The sequence below is a fragment of the Triturus cristatus genome, chromosome 2_2, assembly GCF_964204655.1.
Source record: "Triturus cristatus chromosome 2_2, aTriCri1.1, whole genome shotgun sequence".
Lineage (NCBI taxonomy): Eukaryota > Metazoa > Chordata > Amphibia > Caudata > Salamandridae > Triturus > Triturus cristatus.
Genome location: NC_140582.1, coordinates 463,990,440 through 464,003,209, shown reverse-complemented (window position 1 = coordinate 464,003,209; position 12,770 = coordinate 463,990,440).

Below are 12,770 nucleotides of genomic sequence, written 5' to 3'. Positions count from 1 at the left end.
GCAGAGGTATACTCTATGTTTTAAATTGTATTTAACGAATCCCCAATATCCTTTGTTTTGCATAAAGATCTCCTGACCCTTCTGGTGAATAGGTCCTGCGACCTTGACACCTTAGTTTAAAGTAAACATTCATAGGCTTCTGACCATATTCCACTGCCATAACTGTTCTCCCATAGCCTGGCATGAGGGGTAGTAGCCATCTTCAACCATGGATGGGGTTACACTTTGATGGGTTGGTGGCACACCTTGAATGCACTTCATGGGCACTAGAGCCTGGTGCCCTGCTGCTGAAACGTCGGCAAAAAAGTCTGCTCCTCCAGGGGACTCAAAGATTGGCGGGTTACCCGGGGCAAACATACTGTACAGTAGAGAAAAGAATCAGCAGAGTGGCACAGCATTCCTTGCCATGCAAGGCCTCTATCCTACCCATGCTCAACCTTTTCAAACCTTCCGTCTTCTCTCCTTGTGCCCTCTGGACAATAATACAGCAGGCACAGGTTCTGAGGTTCAGAAAACCAAGAAGACAAGACAAAAGATTGAAAGCGGTGGGTTTGCAAGCGATGAACTGGAACGACTACACTTCCTAATGCTGTGACAATGCGTATCGGAGAGCAAGACGATGAACACTGTATAATATGAGAGAATGTTAGCTTTGAGAGAGAGCATAGCAGGGGTAAAACGAGAAGAAGTTAAGGGAGTGAGGTGGCTGGCTACAGAGGATGATCGTAGAGAAGTGTAAAATGTCTGGGCAGAGGATGTTCAAAGTGGGAAGATGCTGGGGAGACAATATTTTGGAGTGTGAGATTGATAGAGAGGAGGAAACATTAGCGATGTGAAAAGGAAGGTGGAATAGGAAGGGTATCATAATAATAATAATAATAATCCACATTTGTAAAGCGCAAACAATCACCCGTAAGGGTCTCTAGGCGCTGGGGGCCATCGGGAAGATTAAGCAAGCTATTGCCCAGAGTCACATGGTGCTGGGCTAATCTGCCGCCGGCGATCGAACCATGATCCCCAGATTCCGGAGTCAGTCGCCCTGGCCGCGGCGCCACACCTCTTCCCTAGAAGTATGAAGGGGCTAGGGAGAGGTGTGAAAGGTCTGAGGGGAGATTACAGGAACTCACACTTAGAATTGTGAAGGATCAAGGAGAGTTTAGCAACTCTCGGGCAAATGTGTGAAGGGACTGAGGAGAGAGCGTGAAGGGACTTGGGGAGGAACTTTTTGTCTCAGTTCCAAATCTCATCAAGTGTATTGTGACCATGTCCAAGAATCTTCTCACCAAGATTTTTGTGCTGCTAATCTAGGTTTTCAGGACAATCTCCTGGTCAAAAATCATTTCTTGAATGTGAGTGCTAAGGAGAAAGAGCTTTTAGGAAAAGCAGTGTTATCATCCCAAGCCAACTACACTGAGGATAAACCCGTCTTCTAAACAGAATTCGAACAGAGACCAAGAGCCTCTTCAGTAAAAGTGAAGCACTCTCAAAGCAAATTTACTTTCCTTCAGCATGATCAAAACACTCTCTATACTTCAGACCAGGGTCAACATAACTTCTCAGATGGTCCCAGGCCCTTCCCTCTTTTCTGTACCTTCATTTTGTCTCTTCTGAAAAACATACCTTGAACAAGTTGTGCCCAGTAGCTAACATCTGATCCCTCAAGTGACCCTCATCGCTAAATTCACACAACAAGTAATAACTGCTAACATCTGTACCATGTTGGAAGATCGCCACATTCTCCCCTATAAATCTTGTCTTTAATATTCACCAAAAAGGCATCTTTTATATTACGAGCAATCAGAGTCACTTTTATTATTGCACCAAAACAACTAACATTATGTCTGTGTTAAGGGTGTATCCGACCAATTTACCCAGCTAGTCACCTGTTTAAGCCATGAATGAATGGGTGCTGGCAAACTATTTTCAAATCAACTACATAATGGTATCGGTTTCACACACTACTATTCATACAGTTGCTGAAATCTTTCTGTCTCTGCCTGTGGGTTGAAATGGACTTTCAGTGCCATGATAACAACCGTGAAGGCGAGAGCAGCAGTACTCAGTCAAGCACTGCATACAAGCTTTTTTTATCACTGACCTTTTGAAAACCATGCTCGGCCCCTCTGAGCTGACCACATGAATCTGCTGCCAATCAGTGTAACAGCTTGTTTGAGTAGGAGTGATAGCCATTTCATTTTTTCTATCAGGAGAGTGTGCAAGAGATGTTATTTCAATAAAGAGGGATTTGTTAACATGTTTCCCTAGTGGTTGGAGTGTCTGGAACTTATATCAAAGGATGTGTCTATGGAGTCTGTACTTGAGCATCGCCTGGTGATTTCGTGGTTTGTGTGCAGACTGACTTCTTTGGTTACTTAAAGTTTGGTAATGGTGGGTGATATCATCTGCTGCTATGCTCAAATGATATGTGCATTGTCGGAAGATCTCAGTCACATGTCCAAAGATCTCAGTCACATGTCCGAAGATCTATCACATTTCTGGAGATATCAGTCACACTCAGCTATCTCCGAATGGCGACAATAAATATACTTCCTTACGATAACTGAAATTTTGATTGCATGAAATCTCTGTCACTCCTCTTTGCAATTGTTCTACATATCTGAGAAACCTAGAAAACAACAGAGATGGAGTGGGCGGAACTCCTGGAGTTTCAATCCATGGAATTCCGGGGAGTTAGATGAAAACTTTGAGAGATTCCAGCGAGTTCTGCAAATAGGCAGAAATCGACACGTCACACTGCTCGGGCGGATTTTTAATGCCAGTAGCTTGCTCTGCGCTGCAAAATCAGGGCAAACTGCACAATGTGGCTGCTTCTTTACCGCCGCTCGAGTAGATTTTCTACTTGAGCGGCAGCTTTCTCACCGTGAATGGTTGTGACAGCACACATTGAGAAAATCTCACCGGGTGCCCTTCTAGCGACCGAAAATCGCACTAAAGAATGCCAATTCTCCCTCACGCTTGCCAACTTACTGTTGATGAGCCACACGTGAAATAAAAACAATGCCATGTGTTGGTTGGCAGAGTTTCGCCAGAATGTGTGGCCAAAACTCTGCGAACTCTGCCGAAGGAACGGAATTTATCGCCTACCCCTCCAATAGAGTCAGTCTGAGGAGGAGTGAATATGACAAGAATGTCAATGAATGAGGAAAGGTGAGAGTTAGCAAGTCAGCCAGTAAATGAGAAATATGCCAGAAACTGGAACACCAGTATGTGGTGCACTTGATCTGGAGAAAAATATTCTTAGAAGGGAGTCATCTATTTTTGTGGAGTCAACTTCTTGATCCTTCCTCTTTTAAGGGTGGTGGTGGCCTATCAGAATAGTTGGGCCTGTCTGGCACTACCTTAACCTCACGTTTACCTCAGTATATGCTGGTGAGGCTGGAGATTGTACTGTGGATTACTGGACTTCCCAGCACCTGGAAGAGTTATGAGGAGTCAGAGGGGTGACCTGTGGTAATGTGAAGTCAGACTTACACTCTGGTACCTTGATTCCACAGCACTCTGTTTGCAGAGTCTCTCCCTGTGTAGTTGTCAGAATTAACTGAAGCCTGGGTTTGTGTAGGCTCCATGTAGATAATTGCATTTCTTGCCTTAGCATGGTTTCTCCCAGTTCTAGGTACAATACACCCTGTTTATCCCTTTATCTATTTTGCTGGCTGTACTGTCTTTAAAGGGAGCATCCAGTTGTCTGCACAGATGATCCCTGGTGCTACCTGTCCAATGTTGATCCTATCTATCTACAGCTCTTTCTTTCCTCCGTGGTCGTGGGATACACTCATTTTCCACATACCACGCCAGGATAGGGAACGTGTACAAAACCCATGGAGGCACTATATTTCTTCTGGTTCCTTTCTTAATTGACTCAGGATGTTGATACCTTGATGGGCCCAGTATCAGCCAAGGAGGAATATGAGGAGAATGTTCCTGTCTACCTAGGACCAACATATCAACCAACACTTACATTGTATAAGTTCAAGTCGTGTAGCATACAGCCTTCAGGGAAACTGACTGACAGTCAGAGAGGAGCTGCGGATGTAAACGGAGTGAGTTATACCTGGGTCAGTGATTAAATTGTGGTAGAGTCATTCCTTCAGCGGTGTCCAGTTGAGGATTGGTCGGTAGATTATTTATTCCTTTGTGTGAGGGGAGAGAGTAAGAATTTCAATGACTCAGTTGTGGTGGACAGAATCCTCTTGTGGATGGGTGTTCTTTGAATAACCTAATAAGCTCCCTTGCTGGTTCATCCTAAATTATTTACACTGTGATGGAGGTACTTTAGCCCTTGTATGAGAAATTACATGTCGTTGTGTCGCGTCACAGACAGGTTCTGACCAGTAGGCGCAAATCCTACACTGACCAAGGGCTCAACAACAAGGCCGCTGAGGCCTTTATTCTCCTTTATCGAAATTTCCTGTTCAGAGAATAGAATAGAAGGTCCAAGATATGCAGTAATCTACATGCATTGATGCGGTATTAACACACACTCAGGTTTTTCTGGGGACATATTTGAACCTGGTGGAAAATATTTCCAGAAAAACCCTAGAAATGGGGACTGACCTGCAGTAAGTGGGTGCGAAAGCACTTATTTCTGGGGTATTTCTCTATTACATATGGGAAAACCTTGAATGGTGCAGTACACAATTACTGCACCTTTCCGTGTCGGAATTCTCAGGTGTGGTGTCAGAGGCGCTATATATCTCAAAAAGAGGGCTAAAGAGGAAGAGATTTGCATTCTCTGTGCTGTACCCCAAAAATAACAAGGGAGAGGAGCACCCAGTGGCAATAACTGGCACCATCTAACTGATTTCTAACTGGCATACAGATGTATAATGTGCGGGCCCAGGCTTCTAGACTCTTAATAGACTGACAGATACTGAGTGATCAACAAAGAGGCCTAAGTAACATCCTGCCAAGGAGCAGAGGAGTCCAAGTGTGGACAGGGAGGCCAGGGTGGAAAAAAACATAATAATTCTAAAGCTAATACGAAAAATAGCGCTATATAAAACTCAAAAATAAATATGTGTAAAAGAAATGGCATATTCAGTCACCCAATTTCATATAGAAAAAACGAATGAAACGTTTTTAGAAATGTCAAACATTTTTTTGTTCAAATTACCTCACCACAATTTGGTTTTGTCCTGCACTTGTCACTAATAACACAGCAATTATGCCAGCTATTATTAGCTAAGTCACACTGTCATTTCGCACATCACTATGTACTAGAAATAAATCACTGCCTGCGTGCAAACTGGCAGATCGATCTATCAAGTGAAATATATATGTCACCATCTGCCCTGTCAAGCGCACGGCTTGCAAAGCTTGTAACATCCACTTTGTTTTTGTCAAGCGTTTTGCAAGCCACATACCATGACGCTCCAGGATCAGTACGACAGAACTCATTTCTTCTTCAAATTACCGAATGGCAGTTAGCTAGAAAAATAATCACCATATCTTTATATGTGCAGATAGCTAAAACAAAATCAATAAAGCTAAATATTAACACTGTGCACAAATAATCACATTAATCTGAATTAATTGTTTTAATGTTCACACCAAGAATTAGTGGCGTCTGCTATTTAACTGCGGGGGTTGGGTCGCAGGGGTGGGAGGGTGGTGGAAATGAAAAATTAAATTAAACAATCACTTAGCTGTGTGCCGCCGCCACCTCTCGGTCGCCTTCACCCGCTTCCAGGACTCCAGGGCAGGAAGCAGGAACAGGAAGCACCCAGGCTTCCGTAAGCCAATCGCAATGCTACAATGCAGCACTGTGATTGGTCTAAGTGCCATGGTTCAATGCTCAGACGGGGAGAGGGAGGCAGAGCATGTATACCATCGAGGCTGTAATGGAGCCTGGGTGGAGAATATGCAAAGTGCGCATGACGGTTTGGCCGGCCTGAGACAGACAGCCAAACCATTGTACGCAGTGAAGGGAGTGCAAACCACTCCTCCTCCAACTCCTCTGTGAGAGCCCCTCCCCGCCCCCACCCAGCTAAGCAACAACGGAAAAATTAAATGATAATAACAATGAGATATTATCATTATTTTTTTCCTTTTTGACCTGCTCAGTGGGGCGACGCTCCTCCGCCATAGCAGAGGAGCCGCCCCTGCGTAAGAAAAAGAGAATTGCACTTGAAAATCTACTTCCTCTCGCAGAAAATCAACGGAAGTGGCTTTATGAATATATGTAATTGTGTATGTGTCTAGCATGATCCTAGATGCGAAGCAACTGAGGGGTGCATAATTGTCGCTAATTATTTGATATTATGCATGAGCAAATAAGCTTCCTTAGGCAGGAGTAAATGTTGCAGTAAAGGCATGTCCTCGAAAGAGCGTGCACACTTCCAAACTTGTGAGTTTCTCGTATTCACACATGTTTTTATCTCAGCCCATTCTGACCCTGAAAAAAAGTTTGGCGATTTACTCCTATGAATGCCAAGAGTAAAGTCCTCTGCAGAATGTAAATAGAAAAAAGAGAATCTTAAAGATACCCTAAATTGGTGGAGCAACTGTTGGAGAAAGGGGTTCCCTAGGAGAAAAATGTGTTTTCCACAGAGGAAAAAAGTAAAAAAAGTTCAATGTAATTACACTTGTTCAATAATGCAAACTTTTTCTACAATGTTTGTAATTATGCATGCGGTAATGTAATATAGCATTTGCGTAAATAGGAATTCAGGAAAGTATTCGAAATCTATGGATTTCAAAATTTACACCTAAACTTTGTTGAAAATCTACGAGGGTCGATTGGTAAATTTCTATGTGGCTCGTCCAAATTCAATTGGGATATGTAAGTGCACATGCACTTATTAGAGTGGGATTGTTCACCAACCTAGCTGACTTTTACAGTTTGCTAAGTGTGGGTAAGGGGACGAAATAGGGAAGCAATATATTGGGGTATCCCATGAGACACTGCTTCCAACACTTAAAAAGTCAGTCCTTTGTGGGATTCCCATACGTTTTGAGACTATTTTACCAAACAAATGCAAATTCAGACCAGAAAAATGTCAAAGCTCATAATTAATGCACTTGTAGGGAAATCTGTTTCTCTACATGGAAAAATGGGTTTTCAGTGGAAAAATACTCCATTCAGAAGGCCTTTTGCCACCTCATCCTAAAGTTATCAGATTGCCCTCCAATCTAAAGTGGTATAGATAAATGTTCATAACTGGAAAGCTGCAAAAGTCATCATTTACAAGGCATGCCTTTTCAGTTTAGTGAATTTTAATAATGCATAAATGTGAGCCCAGTTTAAACTTTTTTCAAATCACTTAGATGTGTTTCTTTTTTGTGAATGGAGCCAAAGAAAAATGACAATTACTGACGGCTAACAGCACTCTCCTTCCACTCTTCTTCCACAAAACCTACAACCAAATGAGAGGCAAAACAAAATACAGCCATAAGTCTACTAACTAATAGAAATCCAGCACACAGTAACAAATACAAAGAACACAGCACAACATAATATCTAGCCTACTGCTGGAGAACACATCATCAGGAAGGAGGCCTGATTATGAGACCTAGAGAGGGGGATTTGTGATGCCATGTGCTTTTTTATTCATCTTGAGTCCATTAAACCCAAAGAAATTTAATAAGGTTTTGGAACCTGTTTATCTTTCTCATTTTCAAAGTCCCTTCATTTAACTTCTAATCTTATGAGGTAGGCAGTGAGGTTTGTTGAAAAGTGTGGACTATAATGTTAAAAGAAAAATGCAATTGCAACAAAAACACATGGGGTGTGACATAATGAGATTGTGGGGTCAGTATGTGATTCCCTGACAAGCACCGTGGTGTACCAAACAAAAAAAGGTGCCTTGGGGGGGGGGGGGGTGGCCAACCATCATGGCCGCGCGGACGTGATCCGGATCGGCTCTGCTCCTAGCCTGGCGATTACGGATGCTGCAGCGCACCAAATGCCACGAACTTCTCCTGTACTATAGATGCGGGGTGCACTGTAAGCAGAGGACACCTTTTGTGCTCCCAAAAGCAGTTTGAGGAATGACTTTCCTGTACCGGCCGGGGCTGGCGGCAGTCCCTACCTAGTACTGGTTGGCTCGGCTGAGCTGACTCTCCCAGACCGCTGGGGGATAAGCGCTCAGCTTTGAGTTTGCCATACTGCCCTGCCCCCACCCGGGGTGGCGAATGACTGAAGAGGAGGCTGAACAGAGCTAAACTTAAGCTGCGAGTGGGGCCGGTGGAGCTTTCTTGATCAGCGCGACCAAGAGGATGGGAAGCACGATATGGAAGCAAACACCCAAGTCGGAGCGCGCCCTTTGAGCTGCGAGGGTGGGTTGCTCCCTGGGCACCCACCACAGACTCACCTCTGGGCCTAAAGAAAGAAGCCTTGGGGGGAGCCCCACCGGCCACATCATATACTGCCTAACCCTAAGATGGCGCTCAGCTGGCCTGCAAAGCCACAAGAGTTCCTAACCTGTGGCTGACTCTACAGGGAGAGCAGACCGGCATGAGGATGCAAGCCCAGAGGAGGTGAAAGTTTGAAAGACTCTCTGTCAACACTGGACACAAGGAGCGAATGAGCGACACACTGGGGGGCATTGGCACTGTTCTGATTTGAGACCCCTCCACGGCAAGACCCCCTGACCGAGCATGTGCAGCCCACCCTGCCCCAGATTACAACGCCCTAGCCAAGCGCCTGCACCATCCGGAGGTGGCATCGCACTGACTGAGGTCCTCACCCATATGCCACCAAAAAAGACTCAAACCAACAGTCTCCAGCTACTTTGCCCCAACTGAGTCCCAACTGGAGAAAGTAGGAAAGAGCCACGTGGTGGGCAGAATGGCGCTCACCCAAGAAGACCTATTGGCAACATTGAGGGTTTCAAGAAGGAACTCAGGGAAGACATTAAAGCAGACATCAGCGCCTGCTTCGACGCATTTCGTGCAGAGGTGGGATCGAAGCTGGTAGCTCTATAGGCAGACATGAACACCGTGGGTACCCGCACCGTCAACCTGGAACCTGAGTGCCAAGATCTCAAAGAGCAAATGAAGCTGCTGGAAGATAGAGCTGTCAGCCTAAACTCCCCACTACACTCTGTCCTGCTAAAATGCGAAGATTTGGAAAATCACTCCTGCAGAGACAATATAAGTGTGAGGGGCCAGGAGGAGGGAAGCGAGGGACCAGATCTGGAAGCATTTATGGTGGGTCTCTTCTCCTGCGTACTGGGAGACGATGGGATGGAGGTTCAGCTGGAGCGAGTCCACAGGGTGGTCCCACAACGTCAGGGGGGAAACCAACACCCAAAAGACATCCTGGCTAAATTTAGCTCTTTTAAAACCAAGGAACTTGTCCTCCAAAAAGCCAGAAACAGCAGCATGGTCACCTTTCAGGGCGCGACTTGCTCACTTTTCCAAGATGTGGCCCAAGCCACGTTAGCATGCAGGCAACAATTTCGACCGATTACAACAGCATTGAGGGATAGACAAATCAAATACCGATGGACCTACCCTTTTGGCATCGCTTTCTCGTTCGGCAACAAATCACAGTGCTTTACGGAGGTAGAAGAGGCTCCAAGCAGGCAGCTCCGAGCAAGCTGCAACTTCAGGAGGGGAATGCACAAAACAAGCAGTGGGGTAGCGCTCACCGGCCCCTGGCAGACTCCCAAGAGGGGCAGCAAGATGATGAGACCCTAAAAGATGCTAGAACTCGTAAACCATGACTATCCCCTTGAGACAGATGCAACATCGCAGCGGGGCCTCTCGAGGCAGACAGCTCAGGATAGTAGACACAATGGCAAAGGGGTCCCCATGGTTCGTAGCCCCGAGTTTACTTTTGCTCACTCTAGCGTTAGATGAAGTGTACCACCAGAAAGCTGGTGTCCAATTATGTATACAAGCAGGGCTCTAGGAGCGGACATGAACTCGCCCCTGGAGTCACCAAGAGTGAGGGGTTTCCATTGTCTTGGGGATTTCCTAGTTCAAAGTATTTGTTTATATTTTGTTGTATTGTTTTCACCGTGGTGCCTAATATGTGGTTTGAGTGTTCAGATTGGTGGGGGTGCTTGGAGTCGGAAGGGGATGGAGGGTCGCTCGACCCAAAAGAGATATTCCCCACAATTTTATAAATGTCAGTTAACTGCATGTCATGGAATGTAAGGGGTCTTAATTCCCCTAACATGAGACAACGGCTCTGGAAATTCTTAGGGGATCATCATGTTCGTATTGTAGCATTACAGGAGACTCACCTAAGGAAAAGCGAGGATCTTCGTTTGTGACTCAAAACGTACTCACTAATATTCCGGTCTTCGGCCACTACTAAACAGAATGGGGTAGCTCTCCTTTTCCACTCGTCAAGTTGCTTCCATCCCCATGACACCAAAACAGATAAATCGGGGAGATTCCTTATGGTCAGGGGGGTTTTGATGGGGTGACCATGCACTATCGCCACAATATATGCGCCCAATTACGGACAGTCGAAGTTTCTCATCACATTCCTGCCTAGACTGGAAAACTTTGCATCAGGGGACATAATCTTAATGGGTGATTTCAATCTCATATAGGGCCCCGCTGTAAACACTACCCACTGCCACAGATAAGCGGTGGAAATCTTTGGCAAGACCATTAAAGCCTCCCTGCAACTCATGGGACTGATAGATACCTGGAGGGCTCTCAATCCCACAGTGCGGGACTGCTCCTTCTTCTCCCAATCCCACAGATCCTACTAAAGGATCAACCACATCTTCATCAGTTAAGCGCTCCGCCAGACGATCACGAGTGTTCAATTGCTCCCGGTATGTCTCTCGGATCACGCCCCACTGGAAATCCTGATCAACTGGCCGGCTCTGCGCTCTAATCTCTCAAGGTGGTACTTCCCCAACATTTTTAGCAGAGATAGACTTCTTTGCGAAGGCTTGAGGAAGTCGATTAAATACATCTTTGTTAACAATGACCCCATGGACACCTCTCCTTTGATCAACTGGGACGCCTTTAAGGTGGTTATAAGGGGAAAATGCATTGCTCTAGCTACCACCTTAAAGAAGCAACAGACCGCAGAGTGGCTGTCGCTAGAGGAGGAGCTGAGGGACGTGGAAAAAGCATACAAGGATGTCCCGTCCGTACTAACCTTACGGGGAAGCTCCAGGCAATATATACCAACAGAGCGGAAAAAACTATTCTACTTCTCCAGGCTCGAGAGTACGATGGAAACAACAAAATAGGCCCCCTGCTGGCACGTCAGCTTAAAGGTGAAACAGGAAAAAGAATACGTTAAACAAATAGTCAACAACTCTGGCACTACATACAATGGCGAGGGAGGGAAAACGGATGCCTTCCGTGACTTCTATAGCTCACTCTACACAGCAGACCCCTTAATAGAACAAGACCAACCTCACTATCTGGACTCATTGGAGCTCCCACAGGTTTCCCCCGCCTCAAATGATGAGCTTGGCCGTACTATTTCAAGTGAAGAGGTTCAAAAGGCGATAGAAGCCCTTAAACTCCAGAAGGCCCCAGGCCCCGATGGGTTTAACGCCCAGTCCTACCAAACGTTTGCAGCTGAGCTCACTCCCCATTTGATGGTTCTTTTCAATGAAATAGCAACCTCCCAGCAGGTTCCCCCATCCATGGGGCTGCGTTATTAAGAATACGTTAAACAAATAGTCAACAACTCTGGCACTACATACAATGGCGAGGGAGGGAAAGCGGATGCCTTCCGTGACTTCTATAGCTCTCTCTACACAGCAGACCCCTTAATAGAACAAGAACAACCTCACTATTTGGACTCATTGGAGCTCCCACAGGTTTCCCCCGCCTCCATTGATGAGCTTGGCCGTACTATTTCAAGTGAAGAGGTTCAAAAGGCGACAGAAGCCCTTAAACTCCAGAAGGCCCAAGGCCCCGATGGATTTAGCGCCCAGTCCTACCAAACATTTGCGGCTGAGCTCTCTCCCCATTTGATGGTTCTTTTCAATGAAATAGCAACCTCGCAGCAAGTTTCCCCATCCATGGGGAAGTGTTAATCACGATAATTCCCAAAGCAGGGAAAAATCCCCAATTATGCGCCTCTTATAGGCAAATAGCGCCATTGAACCTGGATGCCAAATTATACTCTAGGATTTTAGCCAGCAGGATGGAAAACATTTCACCTACAGTGATCCACCCAGACCAGTCAGGGTTTATCAAGGGATGTCAGACCCATGATAACCTGAGCAGGATACTGCACTTAATAGACGAGTACAGAAGAAGCACATCCGGGCGGCCTTGCTATCATTGGATGCAGAGAAGGCCTTCGACCGGGTTGACTGGCCCTTCTTTTTTTTTTTTTTTTTTTTTTTGGAAAACCTTTATTTAAAAATCAGGACACAGCTATTCAGCCGACAGCCCGGAGGTTCGGCAGCATCGATGATTAGAAACAGTGATGCGTCCCCAGTAAAGTACAAAGAGAAGTGCAAAGGTTCAATTTTAAACAAACAGAAAAAGCACAGCAAACCCCAGCAAGGCAAGAACACTAAAAAGCCCATGGTGAGAGCCCCGAGGGGAGGCCAGACCCCACTCATCTACCAGTTACAAGATAGTGTAAGGAGGAAGAGGGGGGACAGCAGAGGCCCAAATAATTCACAAATCAGTCTGTGCTGAAAAGAAGGTATAGGGGGAAAGCTGTTCCTCGGGCGGTTCCAGATCAGGGGCAAGACATATTCCCCCCCTGTATTGATTCCACCGCCCCCAGATGGCGTGCCACTTCCGGGGGCGGCCTCTAGAGCAGTAGACTGTCTTCTCCCTAAACATGCTCCAGTCCATGTTCT